The sequence below is a fragment of the Neofelis nebulosa genome, chromosome 6, assembly GCF_028018385.1.
Source record: "Neofelis nebulosa isolate mNeoNeb1 chromosome 6, mNeoNeb1.pri, whole genome shotgun sequence".
In the NCBI taxonomy this organism is placed as follows: Eukaryota; Metazoa; Chordata; class Mammalia; order Carnivora; family Felidae; genus Neofelis; species Neofelis nebulosa.
In genome coordinates this window covers 106,371,226-106,397,560 of record NC_080787.1, presented here as the reverse complement: position 1 = coordinate 106,397,560, position 26,335 = coordinate 106,371,226, and the positions used below count along the sequence as shown (strand labels likewise).

At 41.8% G+C, this 26,335-nt stretch overlaps 1 pseudogene; it reads left to right on the top strand.

Moving 5' to 3' along the window:
- The first annotated feature begins 23,776 nt into the window (after positions 1-23,776).
- LOC131515600 (U6 spliceosomal RNA) lies at positions 23,777-23,865 on the top strand (annotated as a pseudogene).
- Positions 23,866-26,335: the final 2,470 nt, after the last annotated feature.

Here is a 26,335-nt window from a genome sequence, read left to right as displayed (position 1 = left end):
CCAGGGCACTTCTGACCAGATATCAAGGCAGTTAGGTAGACTAATTAATCAAGAGAAAACTGCTTAATGAGCGTGGAACAGGGTCAAAGAAAGCTGGGGAATCTTGAGGGATGTTACTTGTAATCCTGTCTTCCCAGCTCTGGCAATTTTACATATCAGAAGATAAGTCAGGCGACTGTGACTGCGTTGAATCAAAGCAGGAAATGGACTGAACACACAGTAGGGACCTTGTTGGTTGCCTATACAAGACTCCTTCCCTCTCCCTATCCTGTAGTCCCTACTCAGCAGGTACCAAGGGGCCACCTGAAACCCCTCACAGCCCCAGGGAGTGAATCACAGCTGCTCTAAAGCAATCATAGTAATCCCATTCTCCTTGAAGGGATGATTTAGGCAAAAGCCTATGACACAACTCTGACTAATGAGACCTAAGCAAACGACTATGGGGTTGGGGTGGGGGGGCTTCTGAAGAAGTTTTTCACTCAAACAGATTTGCATGAGAGAAGCTGGCTTTTCCACTTCTTAAATAGCTAGGAGTGGACGTAACCCTCGTGCTGAAACAGCTCTCTTACATCCACGCACGGGCAAGCCTAGGGGTTAAAAGTCAACACGCTGAGGATGACCGAACAGGAAAATGGAAAGAGCTTAGGTACTTGTTCACACAATTGAGCTGTTAATTAGCCGGCCTTGGAAATGTCTTAACTCTGGAACTCTCAATATTATGTGGGATGGCAGATTTGCTTATACCTTTTGTTTTTTTTTAATGTTTATTTATTTTTGGATGAGAGCGAGACAGGGACAGAGGATCTAAAGTGGGCTCTGTGCTGACAGTAGGGAGCCCAACGCAGGGCCCAAACTCAGGAACCGTGAGATCACGACCTGAGCCGAAGTCAGACACTTAACCAACTAAGCCACCCAGGCGCCCCGAATTTGCTTATATTTAAAGCAATCTTGTTTGGATGTTATATTAGTATGCTATGGCTGTCGTAATAATATACCACAGACCAGGTGACTTAAACAATTGAAATTTATTATTTTTTTTTTTTTTCACAGTTCTGGAGCCTAGAAGTCCAACTCTGAGATGTCAGCATGTTTGAGGCCTCTCTCCTTAGCTTGTAGATGACCACCTTCCTCTGTGCCCTCACACTGTCGTTCCTCAGTATGTGCAACCCTGGTGTCTCTTCCTTTTCTTATAAGGACATCAGTCACGGGGTGCCTGGGTGGTTCAGTTGCTTAAGTGTCTGACTCTTGGTTTCAGCTCAGGTCATGATCTCAGAGTCATGGGATCAAGCTTGACATCAGCTCCACACTGGGTGCAGAGTCTGCTTAAGATTCTCTTTCTCTCTCCCTGTGCCCCTGCCCTGCTCACATGTGCATGTGTGTGCATGCACTCTCTCTTTCCAAAAAACAAGAAAGGAGTCATATCAAATTAAAGCCCTATCTTTATGACTTCATTTAACTGTAATTACCTCTTAAACGTCCTATCGCCAAATGTAATCACGTTTGGGGTTAGGGCCTCAATATATAAATGGGGGGAGGCACAATTTGGTTCATAACAGGTCTCCTGTTACAGATAATATGCCACTTCTTAGGTCATTGTGACAATTTCAGAGTGTCAGTTAAAGTCTACTATCACAACATCTAAGAGTAATTATAGGCTGCTCATCACATTTTTAATTTGTATAATTGGATATGTTACTTTTCAAGTCCCTCCCAAGTCTGAAATTCCATGAGTATATTTGTCTATTGCTAATATTTTCAAAGTTATAATCATGGTTATATATTAGTTGAAGTACTTTCAGCTTCAAGGAACAGAAATATCCAGAAAAATGCAGCTAAAAGTAATTTAAGCCACATCATATAAAAAGAAATCCAGAGGCAGAGAAGTTCCAGAATTAGTTAATAAAGTTGCTTAACAAATTATCAGGAGGGCCAAGATTCTTTCCATCTTTCCAGCCTGCCAGTTGTCAGTTAGTGACACCACCCCCATGGTCACAAAATGACTGCAGTGGCTCCAGGTGTCACATCACTATATACCACCTCCACAAGCAAGACAAAGGGAAAGGAAAAAAACTTCCCTTCTTTCCCCTTTTTTTTTTTTTTTTAGGAATGAAGAAAGAATTCCATAAAGGTTCCCCATTAGGCTTCTTGCTGGGCAGACTTTTGTCACATACCTACCATGAGTGGTTTAAATTGGCCAACTCCCCTCATTTCTCATTGATAGAACTAGGTAGCATATATACCAAATCATTCAAAAGCAAAGTGGAGAGGGGGGCACCTGGCTGGCTTAGTCAGAGGAATGTGTGATTCTTGATCTTGGGGCTGTGGGTTCAAGCCTCACATTGGGTATCGAGATTACTAAAAATAAATAAATGAACTTAAAAAAATTTTTTTTCCAAAGCAAAGGGGGAAAAGACCTAAACCGATTATGAGCCTTCCTTAGGGTTGATGAGGAGTCTGCTTTGGCTGAAACAAATCTCCCCTGGAGAAGAATTGACCAAATCAAGATTCTGTTAGCAAGGAAGGACAAGAAGATCTAGGATATAACAGACACACTGCTACAATCCCATGTGAGAGCTGACTGTGGAAATGCATATTTGATATCCAGATTGCCCTGGGAAATCTGAAAGACCACAGAGACTGACCTGTGGTTGTTCCCACTCTGGTGATCCCTAGAAACAGCAGAAGATACTGACAGAATTTCTGAGCTGTTTTCAAGATCTCAACCACCCTAGGAGAAAAGTTTGTACAAAATGGCTAAAATGTTAAATTTTTTTTGAAACTAACTGAAATTCTGTAAAGTCTGTATACCAAGCGTTATTCTCCAATTGGGAACTCATATTGCCTATTAAGTATGTATTTAATAAAAGTTTTCAATAAATTAATACTTGAAACATATTTGAAAAATAGGGGAAACCTCTTTGGCTCAGGCGATGGAGTGTCTGACTCTTGATTTTGGCTCAGGTCATGATCCCAGGGTCGTGGGATCGAGCCCTGCCTTGGGCTCTGTGCTGAGTGGGGAGCCTTCTTAAGATTCTCTCTCTCGCCTTCTGCCCCTCTCCCCCTACTCATGCCATGCGCCCTCTCTCTTTCTAAAATAAGAAAGAAAAAAAAAGGCTCTCTTTGGGGTCCCCGCTGGCTCAGTTGGTTAAACATCTGACTCTTGATTTTGGCTCAGGCCATGATCTCACAGTTCAGGGTTCGAGCCCCATGTTGGATTCTGTGCTGACAGCACAAGCCTGCTTGAGATCCTCTCTCTCCCTCTCTCTCTGCCCCTCCCCTGCTTGTGCTCTCTCTAAAAATAAATAAACTTAAAAAAAATTAAAACTAGACACTTTTGAAACAAGGAATCCATGGAGGAAAAATAATTTTTAAAAGGTTATTGTTGAGAATAACATGAGAGATCACTGATGCCCAAACTATTCCTTTCCTTAAGGAAATGTAAAGGATTTCAGCTACTCATGACTCAAGAGTGCTATCCTCTCTAAAGAGACAAGAAGTAATGATTTACAGACCTCAAGCCATTCAATCTTAGCCTGTTCTGTGCCTGGATAAGTTATCTTTCACACTGACCATATGCTCAAAAATCACTATCTTTCTATATCATGAACTCATGACACCACTAGAATTTCTTGAATAAATGCATTAATTAAGCTAAGTATAATATAATAGACACCCTTATTGTCTTTTTTTCTATGAGAAAAGGACCAATCAACAAAAAGTATTTAAATTAAATTCTATCAGCAAAATATACTTATTTGATATCATAGACATTTGCGTTTTATTCCCTGCAATTACCACTCGCTAATAGTAATTTAATTGTTTAATAAATAAACCCAAGGAGAATAAACATTAATGAAATGGTGAACATTTTATGGGAGTCCTTCTAGTTTTATTTCTCGATAGCGAGAATGATACTCAGCAATTTCTAAAAGAGCATTAATGAAAGCCAGAGAATGGTGAGAGATAGTTGTATGGCTCTTGAATATTAGATGGCCAAAGAAAACGCTAATTCTGGAAGTGGTGTCTGGGGAGAAGAGCAAAGTGTGACAAAAATTGTCATGTGTTTTGAGTATGGGTTCTGATGCTAATGTAATTGGGTAGGACAAAACAATTGGTTAGAAAAGAGAATGCATTAAGATTGCACAAACACCCCCATCCTTATGCCTTTATCAGGCTTGCACCTAAGCTTGCCTGGCAGCCAAAAAGATGCAATTAGCCTGCTTAGGAGTTATCTACAGAGCAGACTTTGATCTCAAAGATTGTTGAATGATAACCTGGAAAGAAGGTTTGTTTTTGGTTTTTGGGGTTTTTTTGTTTGTTTGTTTTTAAGCGAATGGCTATGGTTTGTATTCATATTCTGGTGAAGTGGACACAGCAATGAACATAGCTGATTTTCCATGTCGGAGTGGAAAGGCCACTGTCCTAAGGAACTTTCTGGTCCAGGTATTAGGAACATACAAACAGGATACAGGAAAGGAATGCCACAGATAGACAGAAAGAAGAGCCAGACTAAGGTTCAAGCTCAAGCCTTGGAGAATAAACTGAAGGGCAGGTCTTAACCCAAGATTTCTCTGGAGTCCTCAGAAGTGGTATATCTTTGCCACAGAGCTCCACAGTCTACAGAGCACCAGCTCTTCTCCACTTGCCTTCTCTGTTTTCTCTTCCTACGAACTGGCTTCTTCACTCTCTCATCTCTGATTCTTTACTCCATCTTGAAGCATTTGCCCATTCATAACTATAGCTCATATATAAGTCTACGTCACTCGTGACCCAGCTCTATCTCAACTCCTTTCACTTTCTCTCCCTATTGCTAACCCCCTTATTCTCTTGGCACATTCCACATGAAATGCTCAAGAGAGACCATCTAATTGGCTCAGATTACCTTTCTGTGCCCAGGTCACTAACTAACTCACATTGACTGCCTTTGGGTCAAGTGCCCATTCTCGTATATAACCATTTATGTCCAGGATAGATAAGGACACATGGAATCAAATATGACTGCCCATGGCCTGAGGATGAGGTGATTCCCTCAGGAATATCTGAAAGTTAGACAGGCAGTGTGACTGGCATCTCTAACAAAAAACAAAAACAAAAACAAAAATAAAAAAAAAATAAAATAAAAACAAAACTTAGTCGGACTAAGTTCAGGAGAACTTAGTCGGAAGACATGCCCGCAGGTAGCTCTGTTATCTGGTTGGCAGGTCTTCAGTGAGTAAGCAAATTGAATAATCATCCCATATTTATGCAAATACAATCACAGTCTATACTTCTTTCAGTCTAGAAGTAAATGTCAGTAATTATGAAGCTGCTTCTCAAGCGCACTCGTGTTGTTCCGATGCATCCAGCATTTTGAGTCAAAACAACTCCAGCAGATAGAGACCCATAGAAATCTACTATCTTCTCTTAACTCCCATGAAATAAACTCCCTTTAGAATCCATGAATCATGCCTATCCACTCCATTGTTAATAAATTCTGTAGGAGACATTTCAAAATAAAGGGCAGTTATTATTTATTGTTTGTAATGAAGCCTACTCAGCCCAGAGGGACATTGTGAGGATCACTGTCAGATTTTGTAAAATGCCTTTTGGCTTTTCAACGGAAAGGTACTATATATGATAATAAAAGAAATAGCAATAATATTCTTGCACAACCCTGACACTGAGTTCATCTTTGTCTTTAAAAATAAGATAGTTCATCTTTAGGCCTTCTGGGGATTACTGGATTCAATTTGTCTTGAGAATGCTGAGGCTGATGGAAAAGATGCTCATTATAAAAACACTTTCTTCACTTCCTGTTCTGCTCAATATGCGCTCCTCTTAACTTTCGTGACTGGTGAAGAGTTGACCATCACTTGTAAATGCACAATGGTACTAATCGGAAGCGGACCCCTATAAAAATGTCATGGTGGCATAGAAAGAACTTTTTAAAAAATAAGGCACCAGCAACTATGCAAATATGCTTGGCTAGATGCACTCATGTGCTTATGCAGTTAAATATACACATGTGAGAAAGAGATGCACAAAAGCAAGAAAAGGAGCTTTGGGGTGAGACTTTGAAGAATTAATACTATAATCACACCTGCATATGGGCTATGCTCATACTGCTTTACAAAGCATATAGTATACAGTATTTCATTTGGTTCTCACTAGAAATCTTGGAGCTCGGTGCATCTAACTCTGTTGTCCTGAGTACTGTAGGATTCAAAGGCAGTCCGACTATCCAGAGGACAACAGGGCTGGCGGTGGGCAAATAGGTGCACGGCCAGTTTCCTGCTGGAGACAAAAGGAGAGGCCCCATGGAAACCCAGAGAGTCAATGAACCTGGACACCCGTGTTCTCCTTTACGTCCCAGTGGAGATTTGCAATGGATTTTCCTTTAACTCCACCTGGGTTAGGGTGAAGAGCAGGACGTATTTGTGAGGCAGTGAGACTTGAAGGGGGTAGATCATGTGGATCATTCATTTCTAGGCAAACTTCAGGAACCAGTGGAGATTGAAATAACACAAGCCACAGAGGCAGAAGTAAGGCATCCTGAGGAAACAAGAGTGAGGGGCCTTTGGAAATCACGGACTCACGCCAGGGCTCCTGTGATCAGCTATGACTAAGTATTACTCACAAAATTGATGTGCAATTAATTCTGTATAAACAAACAAGCTATTTTGATCAAATCGCAACAGGGAATCCAGTAAACGTCTCCAGAGCAGCCAGCCCAGCCTTGCCTGTTCAGATACTCTGATCAATTCCTGCCTCTTAGGAAATCATCACCCTTCTCTGGCTTTTCTGAATTCTCACTTTTCAAAATCTCCAGGCTGCCTCAAATGTGGCAGCCTAGCAACTTGCTCCCCATAGAAAACTTCACTTTGTCATTCTGCCATTTCCAAATCCAATTTAGAACTGCTTTTCTAGTTCTTACAACTCTTGCTGGGTTTGCTCCTCCCTCCCTTTCCAAATGCATCTCTCCTTATCTTCATCAATCTGTCACCTTCAGCTCCACCCCCGCACTCTACTTCTTGGCTTTTCAGGCAGTTACCATTTGAATGAGAAGATTGAGAATCTCATTTATCACTTTTGAGAAGTCTCACAGAAACATATTGCAAAGCTTCCCTCACACGAGACAGACAGGGAGTGAGAGAGAAAGCGTGACACCTAAAAACGAATCTCTAGGGAGGGAGTATCCCTCAAAGAGAGCAAAATAATACACCGATGCCCGCTCGGCTTTCTTACACAACAAAACAATGGAACGCTCCCTTTGTAGATGAGCTGTTATCAAAGTGCTCGATACTGGAGAAATTCCACAAATTGCTAAATTCCCTTAAAAAAAATAAATAAAACCCGTGCTATTCACACCCCTGCAAGGGGCCACAACAGAAAAGGCTGCCAAGACAAAGCCCCACTCTTCCACTCGATGCCAACACCGTTCAGGTCTATATTACACTGCCGAGAAGACTCGGCAATTCGAACATCTGTTCCAAGGCACACCCCAGCAGAACTGCTACCTTGATTCACCCTCCTTCCTTCGGCGGGCTTGACAGATGGATATATTCCTAATGGCCCCAGGTTACATCCACATGGTTGCAACAGCCACTTCCTCCTGGGCAAACACTTCTTTCCCCACCCCACCCCTGCCCCCAGGCAGCAAAGCTGTGATCACAGTAGAGGAGTGTACTGTGATATGAATTGGGGATCTGGGCTCAAGACCCGACATCTTCCCTGCTGGCAGCAGCAGCAGCCGGTGGTGTCTTCGTCTTGCAACATGCATTCGGTAAGTGACAACAGGCAATGAAATGCACAGGAAAAGAGAAAAAGATATGCCCACAGGGTCTCTCCCAAATGCTGCCAAGTGTTTTGTTGGAACTACCCTGTGGGTTATAGGAGGCGGAACGGCAAGTCACCTGTTAGACTGCCTGCCACCGTGTTAGGATCTTTACTGATTATCACCAAGGGTCTTTTGTCTCCAGAATGCAATGAAAAATAACTCTCGTAAAGGAAGGTGGTATAATGTGGGAAATGTGGGCTACTATGTCAGAGTCATGTGGATGGATGTGTTCTGCTAGCAGGCTTCCGTTTCACTCTGTAACTAGAAAAGAAAGAGATGAAACTTCTGGGGGGGAAAAAAGCTGCTGCCAGTGAAAAGAACTTCTATCACCAAGTCAACTAGACCGGGGTCTCCACTTATAGATGGTGATTAACATAGACTATGGATTAATCTGTGTTGCCATATATACACCAGAAGTCTCTCTGTCCTTCTGTGGACTCAATTGGATCTTCTTTCCTCATGGTCTTTTCTTATGCTACAATTTCCCACTTTTGCTTTTTGCTCTAGGCTGGCATAAGATTCAGATTTCTAAGGGTGTCAGGTTGTGAGTATAGAAACGAATTTCACTCTAATTTATTTTTGTGTTTGAAATTTAATATAGAATGAAGTATGTGTATTTCATCTTTAAATGTTTTCTTTTTAATTTTTTTTTCAATGTTTTTTATGTATTTCATCTTTAAAGAGGCGGTGAAGAATATCCTTCTAGTGAACAATCTGCTTCCTGTAGTTTTGTGGCCTCTGATGTGATAATGGATGGTAACCCATTTCCATTTTCATTAAAATGTGTTCCTAGTCTTGGCATGTCCCTTTCTGTAATGTGTCAATATTCTTGTCTTATCTACTATCGAAACCGACTTAAAACATTTCTTAAAAGGCTGCGTGCTGTTCAGTTTACATGTTTCCTAGTGATACAATTGTCCTCTACCCACCTTTCCCCCTCTTGCCAACTGCTATTCCGATTCACATTTGGCTTTTTATTACATTTCCCCCAATTTGAGCATTTCCATTTACTTTTTTCCCTCTCTCATTTCCCTGCTAATTCTCTGTAGGGGATGAGATTCTATCATTGTTATTGTTATTGTCTTTTTTCTTCTGAAGACTGGAAGAGTGGAGCTAAAATATTTGGGAAATGACTAGGTCCATAAATATCAAGACCTAGGTAATCAGTGGAAGCTGGTCCAGAAATCCTAACTCCTAGATTTGGGTCTATTTTTAGTGAACCACATGAGATATGGGCGGAGACCCAAAATCCAAGTACCCTTAGTTATTTTTTGGAGCTAAAATCCAATCAGGTTTCTCAATTATAAATTTATTACAAAGCAAATTGATCTGCGATGATAACCAATTGATAAACCTTATAACTGAGTAAGACGCTCTCAACAGATTTCTGTAAATGCTGTAAGAATAAAACTCCGAGAACAAAGGTAGTTTAATTTTGTTAATAAGACAGTTCTTTTTTTTTTTTTTTTTTAAATAACAAAAGTAAAATTGGCATGTCAGCTCAACGGTGTTTCTCTTTAAGCAGGAAAAGGCAAGAAAGGCCACGGTCACAGCATCCACCTGCCACTGCCCTTTTTGTTGCCTGAATCAGTGAGTAAAAAAGCTGCTTACAACCTGCTTTGGTGTAGTTTAGTGGTAGTGATTTTTTGTTTTAATGTGAGATTTGAAATGGTTGCCCTCTGCAAGAAAAAGAGGGTGTGCTTGTAAAAATGCGAACGCAGGACCAAAACCTGGCCCTGGAGTGGAGGGGCTGGAGCCCCCAGGAGCTCCCAGCTGGTCCCCACTGTGTGAGAGAGAGAGCAGAGCTGCAGGCAGATAGCAGGTGGGGAGCCAGCAGTTAAAAGCAGCAGGCCGAGGGGGACCTCGGCTGGGAAGAAATGAGAAGTCTCTCCAGTGGAGAGCTGTGGTGTAGCACTCTTATAACTACTGTTGCCTTTCCAGAAAGAGCAGAGGGCGGCTGTTCTCAGACAGTCGTGAGCAGAAGAAGCAGGTCAACTGCTTAAAAAGTCAGATCCCCAGTCCCACACCTCCAGACTCCTGGGACCTGGGAATCTTTAGTCATCAACACACGTGATTCTGATGCAGCTGTGCCAGGAGCCACACTTTTAAAGATTCCCCGACGGGGGTACAGCATCTAGGGCTATAAAGCACAAGACTGTGACAAGTATGCGAGCAACAGGACTACGTATTTCTACACAGGGATCTGGCTTCCTTTGAACCCTTTAAAAAAATAGCGCTTACGCATGAAATTAAATTACTTAGGGGCTATTTAATGAAGACACTTCCATTTTCTGGTATTCTGTAAGGCACTGTGTCTTGATTTGGGGTGCTCTAAATACGATCCTCAGTTTAGAAGAAACCATGCTTTCTGCTGTTCCAGCAGTTACTTATATGTGAGGCTGTTCCATTCTGAAAAATAAATAAATAAATAAATAAAATTCACATGAGGGGAGATACCAAATTCCTGCCTCTCTCTGTTACATAGAGATACAACAATCTGGGCTGTAATTGAGCTTAGGCTATGATGAGCCTGCCTAGTAGCCACTGTTGGAAATGCCTGCACAGGACCTTGAAGGAATAATTGTTCTCCAAAGGATCCGCTACATGTAATGACTGCCATTTCCCACACGGTTTCTGCCTCTCAGGAATGCTCATCTTTATTATGGGTTTCTCCACAGCACAAGAACACCATCTTGTGATGCACACTTTTTGTGATCAGACGGAGGATGGGGTGGCACAAGATTTAACAACCGCTAGAGGCAAGTGCACTAAAATCTAGAGAAATCAGAAGAAAGGAGAAAAGGTTGTAGGGGGTTACTTTAACCAGATGCATTAGATTTGCAACATTTTTTAGAGTCGTTCTTGGTGGAATAGCTCAACTTTGTCCATGAAAGACAGCGCTACTGCCTTCCAAAAAATTCATATTCTGCTATTGTCTGCGGGTCAAGGTGAAAGTCGGCTCTGAAAGAATCAGCTATAAATCTAATAAATGGCAAAGAAACTTAGACGGCTTTATAGAAAAGTAAGGTTTTTTTTTAAGACAGCCTGCAAAAATGTGCTGACCTAAAATCAGCAATTACAGAATAATACTTGAGATATGCGAGAAGAAGGACTTTTCAGAAACACAAATGCAAAAACATGAAAGTTATCTTTTTCTCATAGCTCTAAAGCGAATCATCAGTAAATTATCACCTAATTGAGCGGCTTAAGCAGAAACATTATACCTTGGATATGTGTACACATTAGAGATTCTGCTACAGGATCTCACTGGGTCTTTGGTCCTTCTAGGGTGGGCTTTTCAACACTGATGTCTTCTGCTGCATTTCCCTTGGCTACCCTCTGTGGCAATGGGATGGCTGAGCTGAGGCAACTGGAGAGAAAATGTGTGGAGAAAATGGAGAAAAGTCATGAGACTGACAAGAGGGATCAGTCTGGGAGAGAATTAGTGTTTTTCTTCTTGGTAATCAGAGCATTTGATGTGCACCATTTTCATACATTTCTTATGGTTGCCATAGACCCCATCCGGTACTGATAGTCACTGTCTTCCTCAAAGTCTCTCCCTGAGCACAGGCCAACTATTCAACAAGGTCAATGCCAAACCTATGTGTTAAGCACTGGCTAGGAAAAGTTGGATGGCATTAATTTCAAAGGTGAAGTGGTCCGGAAGATACAATGGAGAGTTAAGAAAATGTCAATACCATCTCTCAGCCCCGTGGTCTCTGGACTGCGGGTGGATGAGCCGCCTCTTCCAGAAGCTACAGAATTGGACCCATAAGAGAGTTGCAGGAGACCGAATTTAAGGCAAGAAGGCTGAGGATGTGAAGAAGTCCACTAGGTATCTATTCGAGTAATGCTAGACAAGTGTTGTAACAAATACACTCCAAATTTTCAGTGGCTAGTTTTCTCATAGCCAGTCCATTGCAGATTGATCTTCACTGGCGTAACTTTTCTTCACGCAGTAGTTCAGATAGCCAGGCTCCCTGCATCTTGTGGCTCTGCCAATCCCTAACAGCTATGGAATCCTTCCCATTCAACTGAGAGTAAGAGAACAGGGGAGGTGGAGATTGTTTTTTTTTAAAAAAAACCATCTGGGGGGCGCCTGGGTGGCTCAGTCAGTTGGGCGGCCGACTTCGGCTCAGGTCATGATCTCGCGATCCGTGAGTTCGAGCCCCGCGTCGGGCTCTGTGCTGACAGCTCAGAGCCTGGAGCCTGCTTCAGATTCTGTGTCTCCCTCTCTCTGACCCTCCCCCGTTCATGCTCTGTCTCTCTGTCTCAAAAATAAATAAACGTTAAAAAAAAATTTTTTTAAAAACCATCTGGGAGGGGACATAAATCTTATTCCGTTGGTGAGGACGAATCACATGGCCTTTGGATGCAGATGGCCACATCTGGATGCAGGAAGGGCTGGGGGACACAGTCTCCTGGCGGGATAGCCACCTCCCAGTGCCATCTCTACCTTATGAAAGGGAGCTGAGTGTTGGGGAGCAGTTGGTCATCTCTATCTACCACACAAAGGTTGAGAGGGCACAATAGACAGGACTGAGCAGGAAACTAGCCACCAAAGAAGCAGAGAATATTGCGGGAGCTCGGCAAGACAGGATGGTACACCATTTCCTTGGTGACTTTTTATAACAAAGATGGGATGCACGATTAAATTAACTGCCGTTGACGTTTTGGGGTAAGACAGACTAAGAATTCCGGTACGATGAGGTTTAGGAGGTACTGCGGGGTGTTCAAATGGACTGTAATCAAGAACTAGCGTGGGTTATCTCCAAAGAATTTCTTTCCAGGTTATTAGAGGAGAGAATTAACTGCTTTTGAATTGTTCAAGTGCTGAAAAAGTCTGCTGCTTGCAGTAGCTGGAATGCCTAAGGCTTTCGCTGGTAGAACTAGCAATGGCTGAATTCTAGATTAGAGGTAAGCAACAGAAATGTCTGCAATGATCGAAGTGTTCCACATGTGTGCTGCCCAACACAGTAGCCACTAGCCACGTGACACTATCCAGCACTTGAAATGAGGCCAATGTAACTGCAAACCTAAATGTTTAATTTTATTTAATTCTGAGAAATTTACATTTACAGTTAACCACATGTGGCCAGTGCCCACATACTGGACAGCATGGCTCTAGAGGTGGGTGACGGGTGGTTCTTATGTTGCCTTCACTGGCTTCGCCTTTCTTCCTCCACGAGCTTACTCAGGTGGCTCTGCAAAGCCAGGCTCATCCAAGTTTTCCTCCTTACTGGCTATGGCTGATTAAACTTGGGGTGAGCTCTACCAAAATTAGCCGGTCGGAGTCCTTTCTCAGATGCTGGGTGAATGACAGAGAATCAGTCTGTCTCCAGGTGGATTCGGGAGCTGCTGCTGGCCATGTTTTCTGCATGGGGATGGGAGAAGCAGAGGAGGTCAGACTTCAGAGAGAGATAAATGAGGCAGACTTGAAGAAAACAAGATGAGGGAGAAAGCCCTAATCCTGGCCCCTGTTCCAGCCTCTGATTCTGATGTATTCCTAAAACAGGATTGCAGCCGGCCCTTTGCTTTGTGACACATCCCTGAATTCTTTTAACACATTCCTCTTTTCCAGAAGCTCCTGTTACCTGTAGTAAAGAAGCCTTAACTACTAAGAAAGGCTTGGGGAAAGCACTCCATGAGTGAAGCCGACCACCAGGTAGAAAAGGAGGGGGTTGGCTAGCTATGTAGATGCTCCATCTGTCCCCGCTAACATCTGGTGGGAGAACACCCGAGGCAGGCTCACAGCATGTCCCTGAGGTCACCACAAATCCTGGATCTCTCAGCCTCAACACATGGGAGTGTTGATCCTTACAGCTCATCCAGGCTCTGAGGACTGAGACAATCTTGCAAACTCACAAATGACTGATTGATAAGCAAGAATGCCAACTTCTATATTGCCTGTTTGGTAAATAGTGGTGGTATTTGGTCTGTAATGACCTGGCCTCATTTTTTTTTTTTTTTTTTTTTTTTATGAAGCTTTGATTTCCTCCCATGTATCCTACTTTCTGTGGCACACATGTGCCATGTATTTTTCCTCTATGTCTTTGCTCTGACCATTAACTCAGCGGAAATATCTGACCTCCATCTCCATCTATGGGTTCTACCATTATTTTAGGACCCATTTCAAAGGTCATCCCCTCCTATTCTTTTAGAGTAATCTGTCTCTCTCCACTTTCTCCTCCCATTTTACTTTGTGACTCTTTGAGTACACAGTTTACATTGTTTTAGAATTATTTACGAATGTCTCATAAGTTCAATACTCCAAAACCTTAACCAGACACAATTTTTTAGAATTCAGTCTGTAATTCACTTTTCCGGTAGCTAGTTTATAATTTCATCACATTAAGTCCTGTGGTCAATTTAGACCCTAGATGTCATTATCCTTGAGGATTTAGCCCGGAATATGCTGGATGCCATTGCCAGGCTGGTGAGAGAGTGGAAGGGAGGGGCCAAATGACAGCAGGCACAGGAGCACAGCGCAGGAGACTTGGTACCAGTGTAGCGGCATTAACATTGAACTGACCTAGAAAAAGTACAGCAGGTAATTCCGGAAAGCTACAACAGCTGGAGTCACTTAGCTAACCACTCTGGTCCAAGGGTCCATTAAAGTGGAAGAAACACCTAGCCAGCAGCCAACAGAGTCTGGGGAAGGAGCGTCGGGCCTGACCGCCTGAGAATGGCTGTTAAAGGCATGATGGGACTTTGGGGCTCAGCAAGCAGACAAGTAAGGTAGAAGCTCTAGCTTTGGAGCCAGAAAGACTGGGGTTCTTGTCTCGGCTCTACCATTCACTTCCTGTCAAATGTGGCCCAAGTGATTTTGCTTCTGTGAACCTCGGTTTTCTTATCCGTAAAATGAGGGGAAAGACTCCTGCTTTTCACAGGACTATTGTGAGATGACCTGAAGGGGCGAATGTACGCCTGGTCCATAGTTGATGCTGAGTATACGTACTCATCTCCATCACAAGCACGGGCTTGGTGGCATGTGTGTGTGAGTCTATGCCGGATTCCTGGCAGAGCCCGCCTGGTGGAAGAATCGGAGATTAGGACAGCAATCAAGGCTGCTAGCCAGGGTTAGAAACTCAAACAGAACACTGCAGTCAGAAGACGCATGGCATTCCTCACCAGCCACTGAACCATACATACAGATCCTCCAAGACCACCCTGGCCTGTGGCTTCGTGTTTACCCAGCTGCTCTTGCGGGTGCTTCTTTGCCCCTCAGCAGTATTGGTGCTCCTTGCAGTTCTATCCCTGGCCTCGTCTTCTCACTTTCATGTTCTTCCCCTGTAAGCTCATCCTTGTGGCTTTGGTTGGCTTTCAACTATTGGCTGCCGACTCCCAGATCTGCACCTTCAGCTATTCAGTCACAACTCAAAACCCTTCGAGGGTCTCTGAAAACCTTGAGATTAATTTGTATTGAGCTAGTTGTCCCTTTACCTTTCTTCTTGTGTCCCCCTGCTTCTCCTGAAAAACTGGGGCTTTGGCTCATCAACATCTAAATTCCTCACTGTAATCAATCCCATTATGGATTATGACCCATCATTAAGACTAGAATTATGGGGGCGCCTGGGTGGCTCAGTGGGTTAAGCATCTGACTTTGGCTCAGGTCCTCATCTTGCAGCTCGTGATTTGGAGCCCCATATTGGGCTCTTTGCTGACAGCTCAGAGCCTGGAGCCTGTTTCAGATTCTGTGTCTGCCTCTCTCTCTCTGCCCCTTCCCTGCTAGAGCTGTTTTTCTCTTTCTCAAAACTAAATAAACATAAAAAAAAAAAAAAAAAAAAAACTAGAATTAGGGGCACCTCGGTGGCTCAGTTAGTTAAGCATCTTTTTTTTTTTTTTTTAATGTTTACTTATTTTTGAGAGACATAGAGAAATAGAACAGGGCGGGGAGGGGCAGAGAGAGGAGACACAGAATCCAAAACAAGATCCAGGCTCCAAGCTGTCAGCACAGAGCCCAGTGTGGGGCTTGAACTCACGAACCCCAAGATCATGACCTGAGCCAAAGTTGGACAGTCCATAGACTGAGCCACCCAGATGCTCCTCAGTTAAGTGTCTGACTCTTGATTTTGGCTCAGGTCATGATCTCATGGTTCTTGAGATTGAGCCCTATGTAGGGCTCCAAGCTCACAGTGTGGAGCCTACTTGAGATTCTTTCTCTCCCTCTCTGTGCCCCTGCTAGTGCATGTGCACTCTCTTTCTCTCAAATACATAAACTTAAAAAAAAAAAAGACTAGAATTAATTTTGAGAGTCACAACTAGCTTCTTCAAGAATAGAACATAGAATGGAATGGAATAGAAATAGCAGAATGCTAGCTTCCCTAGTAAGAGCAAGTATTGCTTTAAGATATTTTGTTTACAGTGTGCATACATTGGGTCACAATAAAAAATTATTTTTTTTTACGAGTCTATGTCATAGACAAAAGTTAAATACCCACTGGATTAAACCACGATCTCTTCCAGAGAATCCCAAATCAAACATAAGAGGAAAGATTTGGGAATTACCTGAGTTCAGTCACAAGCTCCTATCCTGACTAGTGTGTTTTCTTGGACAAATTACTTAACTTCTGTACTTCTTGATTTTTTTCATCTGCAAAATGGGTATAAAAATAATAGCTCCTTATGGGGCCATTGTGAAGATTACATGAATTAATGTAGCTATTGTTTGACATGGATGAGTGTTTTTTAACTACTCTTAATGAAAATCTAAATATTTTATTAAAGGTATTAAAATTATGGAAATACATAAGAGATATCCACATTTAGGCCTATTTCATATAATGTGGAAATAGACAAATTCATCAGGTTTCATTTTTTTCATGATGTGACAAATATGGAAAATGACAGTGTTTGCTGCTGTGGGATAAAGGGAATATCCCACTCTGGCTGGAGATGACTGCTCAGATGTGACTGCAGCTTCTGGACCGAAACAAATGGCAGCCCTGGGGCCCGAAGGGATCAATATCTCTACATTTGACCCATCCCCAGCACAAAGTGGGAAGCTCTGGACTCTAAACCGAGAGATATATATATATCTTTCCCATGGCCACTGTTACCAATTCAGGGTGGGCCTGTGATCAAGTCTGGCCAAGGAAACTGATGAGAAAGATTTACACCCCACTGTGTCATTCTCGCTCCCACTGGATGAAAAAAAAAGTGATGCCAGCCTTAGAAGGAGGCTGACTCTGCGGATGGCAGAAAACGTGATCTAAGTAACCTGGTCTCTCACAAAATGTCTGAGCTGCTCAATCAACCGGCCCTGAAGAACAGCCCCCTGTTCTAGACTCCCCGTTTAGGGAGGGATAATAAATGTGTTTATTGTTTAAGCCATTTTTGAGTTAGGATTTCAATTACATCCAACACACAGCATCCTAACTGATTCAGTGTCTTGTTCTATTCTATAGATTTTCCAACACTGTAATGCATGAATGCTGTACTGTGAAATGCAAAGTATTACACGTGACTTAAGTAATCGGTGTCATGGGCCATAGAACTCAGATAATTGCAAGTGTTTACATTTGGGTTTTCAAGTTCTTCTCAGATCCTCATTAACCCTTCCATGGCAAAGATTCCTGCTAAATGAAGACTGCTCCATCTCTACCTCATTTAGATTTTTTTTTTCCTTTTTGGTGGATTCAGTGTACTTTCATGGGTCTGGATAACCTCAGGGTGTAAACCACTAGAAGCCACGGTGCCGCCATCTGTGTAACTGTTTCTTTGGGTAGCCTATGGGGAGCTCTCTCATGGAAATCCCATACCTGCTGTGAAAAGAGATTTAAGTTCATGGAACTCAGTAACTATGAGGACATGGGAGACCACGCCCTCTAGGTGATCCATGACCGGCTGTGTTCCTCGAATGATGTGGCCATCCTGAAGGTGTCAAAGGCACACAGCTGCAGCGGACAGGAAGAAGCCAGGGCAGGCACATGGGACCATCTTCATAAGCTGCTCACTGCTCTCCCAACTCTTCTTCAGGCTGCTGCCTGGCATCATCCTCAAATGTACTGGCAGAAACGGAAGATGGATCCATGGAACAGGCAGCCTGGGAGCTCCTGAGAACCCCCTTTATCACCACCACTTCAAAGCCTTTCATAAATGACAGAGGACAAGTGACAGGTGGCTCCAGCACGTCCCCGTGTCACAGCAGGTGAACGTGTGTCACAGAAGAGGAGTGGACTTAGTTTACACAGGACACTGAAGAGTGACTGGAACAATAACAAAGCAGTTTTGAAGCAGAATTCACATGGTCCCTTTATTTTTAGGCAACTTCGGATGACAAATGGTGGCACACACACATTTTCAGCCCTGCAATCACTTCAGAGGAACTCCTTCCTCTTATCAGCCAACTGAACTCATCTGGAAGCAGCCCACCGAGGCACGAGCAGGACTCCCTGCAACGGCTACTTCAACCTGACAAGTCTCCCTACTGCCTTTGTTTTTATTTTTAATACTGGAAACATTAAGGAGCTGAAGAACTTTGGCTGCTGACCACTGGACTCCCCTTACTCATTAACTAGGTTCCTCTCCACTTCTGGCTCAGCACTTCGAATTTGGCATCCATGCAGCGACTTCCCCTGGGGAAGGACGACTGGGATGGGACAGGTTCTGGGAAACTCTTCATGAGGACCTCTGAATTCTGTCCCTTGAAGGTACAGAGAGCTCTGCCAATCCCAAGGCCACTTCCCAATTTCTAACTCTGCTGTGTGTGATGCTTATTTACAGAACAGTTCTTAAAATATTTACTTTTCAGCAAGGGAATGATGGCAGTGTTAGTTCCTAGAGATGAAGACACCATGCCATTTGGGTTGGCTGCCATTCATTTTGGGAAACTTAAGGGAATTATTTGTACAAAGATAGGGCTAGCTAGTAACTGTCCACTGTCCTCAGAGATTAGTTTGAGGTCGCCTTAAATCTGTGACAGATGCTACAGCCTAGGGTTTTAAGGATCATAGAGAACAATAAACATCAAGTATAGAGTTAGTCAGGTCCTTCCCTCAAAAATATTTAAAAAAGAGAGAGAGAGAGAGAAAAGTTTTTAGTTCAAGGAAATTTAGGTGGTGACCCTCCTTTAGGGTTATTTGATATTGCATTATATTATTAACTAGCAGCAATGCTTTTCTAGCCCATTAGTGTCCTTGGTTGTTTCCATGGAACAAATAATCTGCATAGAGTTAAAGGAAACAGATTATGTGCACGCTTCAGAATAAACTGAGAGAAGGCTCATCCTGGCCATGATTTGTGATTGATGCCAGAGCCTTCCTTACCCAGCACCTTGAGGGCCCAGTGGCGGGAAGAGCTGCAAAGGGTCCACTTCTAATGGATCATTAGACTTCTTCACAATGGTAGGTGTGGCCCTTGTGGACAAAGTACCCTCAGTGTCTTAAATTTATCACAATAAGGATTCTAAAGAGAACAAAGTAAAGAGGGAATGAGAGTCCCTTAAAAAGAAATGTGAAATCGTTTTTATCCTCCAACCAGTGAATTAAAACCTATTCATATTATAAGCATGTATGATGGATACATAGAGTACACGGTACTCTAGTTTCCACCTGAGGGTGATATTAATTGAGGTACAACAAACTGTACGTAGTCAAAGTATACAACTTGATGAGTTTTGACCTATGTTCTATTCCTTGAATGGGATGAGACTTGTTGAATTTCCTCGGAAAGTTTCTACTGCCTTGGGAATCTCACCGTATGGCACTTAGGTCTCGGGGCAGGGAGGGGGAAGAAGTCAACTGTTATATATGCACAGATCCCAGCATCAGAGCATAAAAGTGACATCCGGAGGGACCTGAAGAGCAAGGAGACCATAAAATCTACCATTCTCTGTAAGCGGCTCTGGGACAGTAGGCAAGAGGAGGGTCCTTTTTCATCTGTATTCTCTTCTTTGCCAACACGGTCCATAGGAAGGTGCCACCTCTCGTCTGGATGGCTGCACTGGGGGGCAGCAAGGGTCACACAAGATGATGGGGTCCCCAACCAATCCACTGGCGGTAGAGTCTCAGTCCAGGGTTCTCAGAGGCCTAAAATTAAACAGATTGAACACACAGCGGGAGGGGAGGCACCGCTCGGAGAAAAGGGCCACGAGTCCGTAGGCATGAGGTTGCCTAGTATGTCACACAGCATCTTTCAAAAACAGCTGCCAACACTCTCGATCCGTTTTTTCCCAAAGGCAACCTTGCGTCTTACCCATTGCGTAATGAGCTCTGTGTCCCCTGGCCTTGAACCGGGGTGCGTCTTTGTGGTTGTCTTATCTAAGAAAGTTCTGTAGAAGTGAAGATGTATGACTTCTGAGACAAGATCACAAAAATGTCATTTTCTTTTTTTTTTACTATGTTCTTTTGGCATGCTCATTCACAGAACTCAGCCACTATGCTGGGAAAAACACTAAGCAGCCACAGGGAGAATCTCAAACCATCTTCTCAGAAATAACTTCCTCACAAGGGGAAAAATAAAAGCTATATAGTGGAGAAACCTGGTGGGCATTACCTTAACCAAGTTCATAAGCCAGTTAACATGATCAGTAATGAGGGAAACAGACACCATGTGTCACCAGGCATAACACACTGAGAAAGACACAACACTTCAGAGGCATTTCTGCAAACAATGAAATCTAGCAACAAGAAATATCAGATAAACACAAAGAGAAAGACGTTCTATAAAATAATTGGCCTGTACTCCTCAAAAATGGCAAGATGAAGACAGACAAAAAAAAAAAAAAAAATACAACAACAACAACCCAAAACCGGTTTCCGATTAAAGGAGATTAAACAGGCATTTCAGCTAAATGTTATATATGGTCCTGGACCGGATCTTAAACTGGGGCAGGGGGGGGAGGAGAATAACTATAAAAATATTACTGGGATAATTGTAGAAATCTTAACATACACTCTGAATTAGACAATAGCATTACATAACTATTATATCTCCTAACTTTGATAATTCTACTCTAATTATGTAGGGGAATGTCTTAGCCCTCAGGAAATACACACAGGAATGTTTCCAACCTCCTTTTAAATGGTTCAGAGAAAGAAAAATGTATGTGGGAGTAACTAGCAAATCTGGAGAAACGGTATACCGAAGTTTCTCATCCCATCCTCGCAAATATTCTGAAAGTTTCAAATTATGTCAAAATAAAAAGCTCTTCCCAGGGAAACCCCCCAAAAGAAGAAAAGGACATACGTGTTTATGGGATGGGGCTGGTTTGGGCACAAGGCAATACTTGCTCCTAGAGGCTTCTCTGAATCCAACAAGCTTACAGGCTGGTTGTGCTTTAGGGAACAATGGGTGACCCTCAGAGAAGGGGCATCAAGTACAGAGGATGTCATGGATTCTGGACAGGGGTCTGGACCAGCAAGGGACTCCCACAGCATAGCGATCAGCCTGTGCAAGCTCTTCCTTTTGTGACACCTTGTGGCAAAAAAGAGCTACTACAGACTTCTCTATTTGCCAGGATTAACCTTTGAGCTCAGTCATCTCCCAGAGTTCTTGAACAATTTGGGGGGAAAGATTTTAAGGAGACATTACGCTTCCTATTAAATATGGCAGGTGAGTTTTCAAACTAGACCATAGGAAAAAAAAAAAGACATGTAAGAGTGTTTGTATCCTGAGTTTACCAGGTGATGCCAGTCATACTTCCTAAGCTTTGTATGCTCCTGTGCAACAACTGTGTCAAAAACTAAGCAAGTGCCAAGAAAAGATGATGGAAATACAACTCGGTAAGTTCTCATGAATGGGAAAAATTCAAAACAAAGCTATGTAACAGTCCTTTTGCATCATTCGTGTTCTTGAAAAGTTGCTAGTAACCTGAATTGTTATAATTGAAATCATATTTCCATTGTAATGAGAAGCATTTAAAAGACCATTATATATTATAGCACAACATTTTGAAATGTGAATACTTACAGACTTTAAAAAATTTTTTAATCCAAATTTTCAGTCTCTGAAAAAGTCATGTTCCTGTAAAGGGCAGCATTCCTTCAAAGTTGGATGTTTAAATAGGTAGAGACTAGTGATAAGTCATGTAAGCATGAGAGCAGAAATTCTGTGTTTTAAAATAGTGGACAACATGATAGAAAAAATGTGTGTATAGCTACTCAGATAATTTATTGGTAAGACAGACAAATCTTTATTACTTTTATTTTTTATATTGCTTCATGTATTATCAAGACTGTTTTGGTTATAAGAGACAGAGATCCAAATCAACTAGTATAAGCAAAAAATAAAAAAATAATAAAGTGAATTTATCGGCTTATACAACTGAAGTATAAACAAAAAACAAAAAAAAATTATAAAGTGAATTTATCGGCTCATACAACTGAAGAGTCCAGAGGTAGTTCTAACTCTCAGGCATAGCTAGATATAGAAGCTCAAATATTTCCTTCCTTCCTTCCATCCTTCCCTCCTTTCTTCTTTCCTTTTTTCCTTCCTTCCTTTCCTTCCTTCCCTTTCCTTTCCTTCCTTCATTCTTCCCTTCCTCCCTTCCTTCTTTCCTTCATTCCTTCCTTCCCTCCTGTCATCTATCACTTTTCTACTTCCCTCTTTAATTCTCTCAGTTGCTCCTTGTACAAACAGCCTCCTCCTTCGTGCCAGGGAAGACAGCCAAGAGCAGATAGACAAGTCTCTCAATTTGCTCTATCAGCAATGTCTGGGGAAATACTCTGGTCCAATTTGGATCACAAGCAGATGCCTGGGAGGGAAGGAGGGAGGCCATGTGATTCAACCCTTCCAGGATCATGGCCCAAGGTGGGAGGCAGAGTAAGATGTTACAAGGTGTAGTTCCCCTAAAGAACCAGAAAAAAAGGGGAAAATGTGGTACAAAAACCACAGCTATTCTCCCCCATACTTGATAAAGGCAGCTTTTTATAATATAATTCTAATGGACCTAAACATAGCGATATATCAGAAGCTCTTTAAGGTAAATATTGGACAAATGCACAAAGATCTATTATAATACATTTAAAGAAGGTACGGTTTTATAAGAGCCCAAGATTTTTAAAAATCTAATAGAGGTTTGGTTAAACAAATCCTACTTTATTCATGAAATAGTTTTGCATTTATTTATATAGAAATGTATTATTGATAGGGAAAACATAAATTTAAAACATTACGCACTTATCAAACAGTATACCAATAGGTTTGTTGGATAAAACCACTTTTGTTTTATAATGTATTTTCTTATGTGCTTACATAGCTTAGTATGCATTTAAAAAGTAGGGCAGTACATGCAACAAAATGTTATTTCAGGCTAGAAAGAGATGAATGATAGATGATTTTCTTTGGCCTGTTTACATTTTTTTATTTTTCTATAGAACCACATATAAAACAAAACTCAAATACTATATAATCCGAAGTTTTATGCATCAACTTTAGTTGCAAGTACTAATCCATTTCAGACTAGCATGAGGCCTGGAGGCAGTCAGTTTCAAGATGGTGGCGACAGGTCTGTGTCAGGCCTCACTAGCTTACTTAGTTAACTTGGACTCAGCGATTCGGTAAGAAATGATAATTGTGCTGTCAAAAGAGGACCACTGTGGGGCGCGTCTGGGGGGGCTCAATTGGTTAAGCATCCGACTTTGGCTCAGGTCATGGTTCATGAATTCGAGCCCTGTGTGGGGCTCTGTGCTGGAAGCCAGAGCCTGGAGCCTGCTTCAGATTCTGTGCCTCCCTCTTTCTCTGCCCCTCCCCCGTTCTCTCTCTCTCTCAAAAATAAAAAAAATAAAACATTAAAATTGGAATGAGGGGCGCCTGGGTGGCTCAGTCGGTTAAGCGTCCGACTTCAGCTCAGGTCACGATCTCGCGGTCCGTGAGTTTGAGCCCCGCATCGGGCTCTGGGCTGATGGCTCGGAGCCTGGAGCCTGCTTCCGATTCTGTGTCTCCCTCTCTCTCTGCCCCTCCCCCGTTCATGCTCTGTCTCTCTCTGTCTCAAAAATAAATAAACGTTAAAAAAAAAAATTAAAAAAAAAAAATTGGAATGATACAGAGAATACCAGCATGTCCTCTGCATAAGAGTGACACACAATCCTGAAACGTTCCATATTAAAAAAAAAAAAAAAAAAAATAGCACAGTTCTTTTGTCTAACATGAACACTGATCAAAAATTATAAAGTTGTTATTAAACATCTTTGTAATAATCACATTACATTAAGGGCATCAACATTTTTTCCCAGAATAAGTTCCAAATATTTGGGGATCAAAATTGATAAAACGCACAAAAATTCACATTATAGAAACCATTCTAGGATGATAACTATGATGTTAGCAAAATAGACTTGAAAGGATAGATAGTTCAGAAAGAAACAGAAAAGGAAAGAAAGGAGGAAGGGAGAAAAAGGGAAGGAAATTTTGCCAGGCACCAACTAAGTACTTAGGGCAAGCATTTTTATAATTAGAAAATTCCAGCAAGGTTACTTTTTAAATTATTTAATATGCAACTTTAAGATACCAAAAGTTCAATTTATAAATAAATTTTTAGGGAATCTACAATTTTAGGTATTTCCTATTATCTTAAAATTTTAGTAGAAAAATAATTGAGGAAGTAAAAGCAAGATGAATAATTAACGCTGATTCCATCCTACCTAGCCAATGAGTATTTGCAAGTAATGTAACTGAAAGCAGTAACTAATAAGGGAAATAATTTAACGGGAAGTATTTATTTAATAGAATAAAATAAGCTAAGCTAAATTCTGGTAGATTTTTATTATAAAGACACTGAATAATTTTCCGGTGGGTGTAGCGAAAATCTTTATTGCCTGTTATAGGTACTTTTAAAGTACTTGGAAATACAGTGTAGAGGGAAACTCAGCAAAATATAAAAACTGCATAACCTATGCAGTTCTTTTCTTCTTTAGTTTCTGTGGTATGCTAATAGCTTAAAGAAAGCATTAACATAAGAGAGCTGAACTGCACCAGATTTCAGTCATGCAGTATACAGCTTACTCTTCAGTGACACAGTACTCATTCTATCTTCATGATTTTATTAGTCAGGTTCTCTAAAGAAACAGAATCAATAAGATGTGTGTATCTTTAAAAAGATATATTTTAAGGCATTAGCTCCTACAATTATGGAGATGGGCACGCCCAAAATCTGCAGGGTGGGTCAGCAGGCTGGAGACCCAGGGAAGGTGATGCTGAATTTCAAGTCCAAAGGCTAGAGACCCAGGAGTCAATATTGCAGTTCAAGTCTGAAGGCCATCTGCTGGCAGAATTCCCTCTTGCTCGGGAGGAAGTCAGTCTTTTGTTCCAATTAGAACTTTAACTAACTGGATGGGGCCCAACCACATTATGGAAGGCAGTCTGCTTTACTCAACCTACTGGTTCAAATCTTAATCCCACCTAGAAACATCCTCACAGAAAGACCCAGAATAATGGTTAACCAAGTATCTCAGCATTCCGTGGCTCAATTAAGTTGACAGGTGAAACTAACCATCACTCAGAAACATCCAGAATGTCTGAATATCTCAGAACTGTGGCCCCAGCAAGGTGACACATAAAATTAACCACCAAAATGGACTATGTTAGATCTGATGTCTATGAGATTACCAGTAATTTTTCTTTATTTTCTACACAAATGGCTCATTTTCTAGTTGAATACATTATAATAAAAATTAAGTTTTCAAAGTTATTTTATAAAGAGAAAGATGAGACCTTCAATACAAGATAAAAAAAAACCATCAGAGTTAATTATATGTCATTTGCTATCAAGAGGCTAATAGCTGAGGTGGACACTTTTGGGCTGACCAGCATTTTGACCCTCTTCTTATGTTTGGGCAGTCTGTCATTGATGTATTTTAGTGGGAGCCATGCTCCCATCTTCTACCAAAAGACCACACACTTCACTTCCATTGATTCCTGACAGCTAGAGCATATAACCTAAGAACCATTTATTGGGTGCTCCTGCCCAGGACTTTTGTGCTGAAGTTAACACACAGAGAAGGCAGGGACAGTGCACAAAGTGGCAGCTAACTCCAGGGTCTTAAGCTGGGTTTGGTGATTGTTAGCAGTGACAGTTTCCAATGTCCACGGAGAAAGCACCCTCATAACCAGACCCCGCATATGAAGATATTTAGCTGTGTTTTATCATCTGTCTTACAGGTTGATTCTTCTCAATTTTCCAAGCCTGTTCCTCTTGCTTTCCCATCAACTTCTTGAGCCATCTATACCCTTCTAATACATTCTGTTTTGCTTATCATCACCAGAACTGGCAACCAAGAACCTTGACCAATATAATACTCTTATCTAGGAGGCTTCAAGGGATTATTTTGATGTATTTTATAGAGTAGTTGTAGCATAAGTGGGGCTATTTTAATACATTACAAAGCCTGAATTAATTTTAGAACATTATGATGTGTACATTTACATCAGTCATCCGAAATTTGAAGACTTATAAGACAAGTTTCCCTCCTGTTATGGACTGACTTGTGTTCCATTAAAGTTCATATGTCGAAGTCCTAACCCCTAGAACCTCTGAATGTGATGTATTTGGAGTTAGGACCTTTAAAGAGGTGAGTTAAA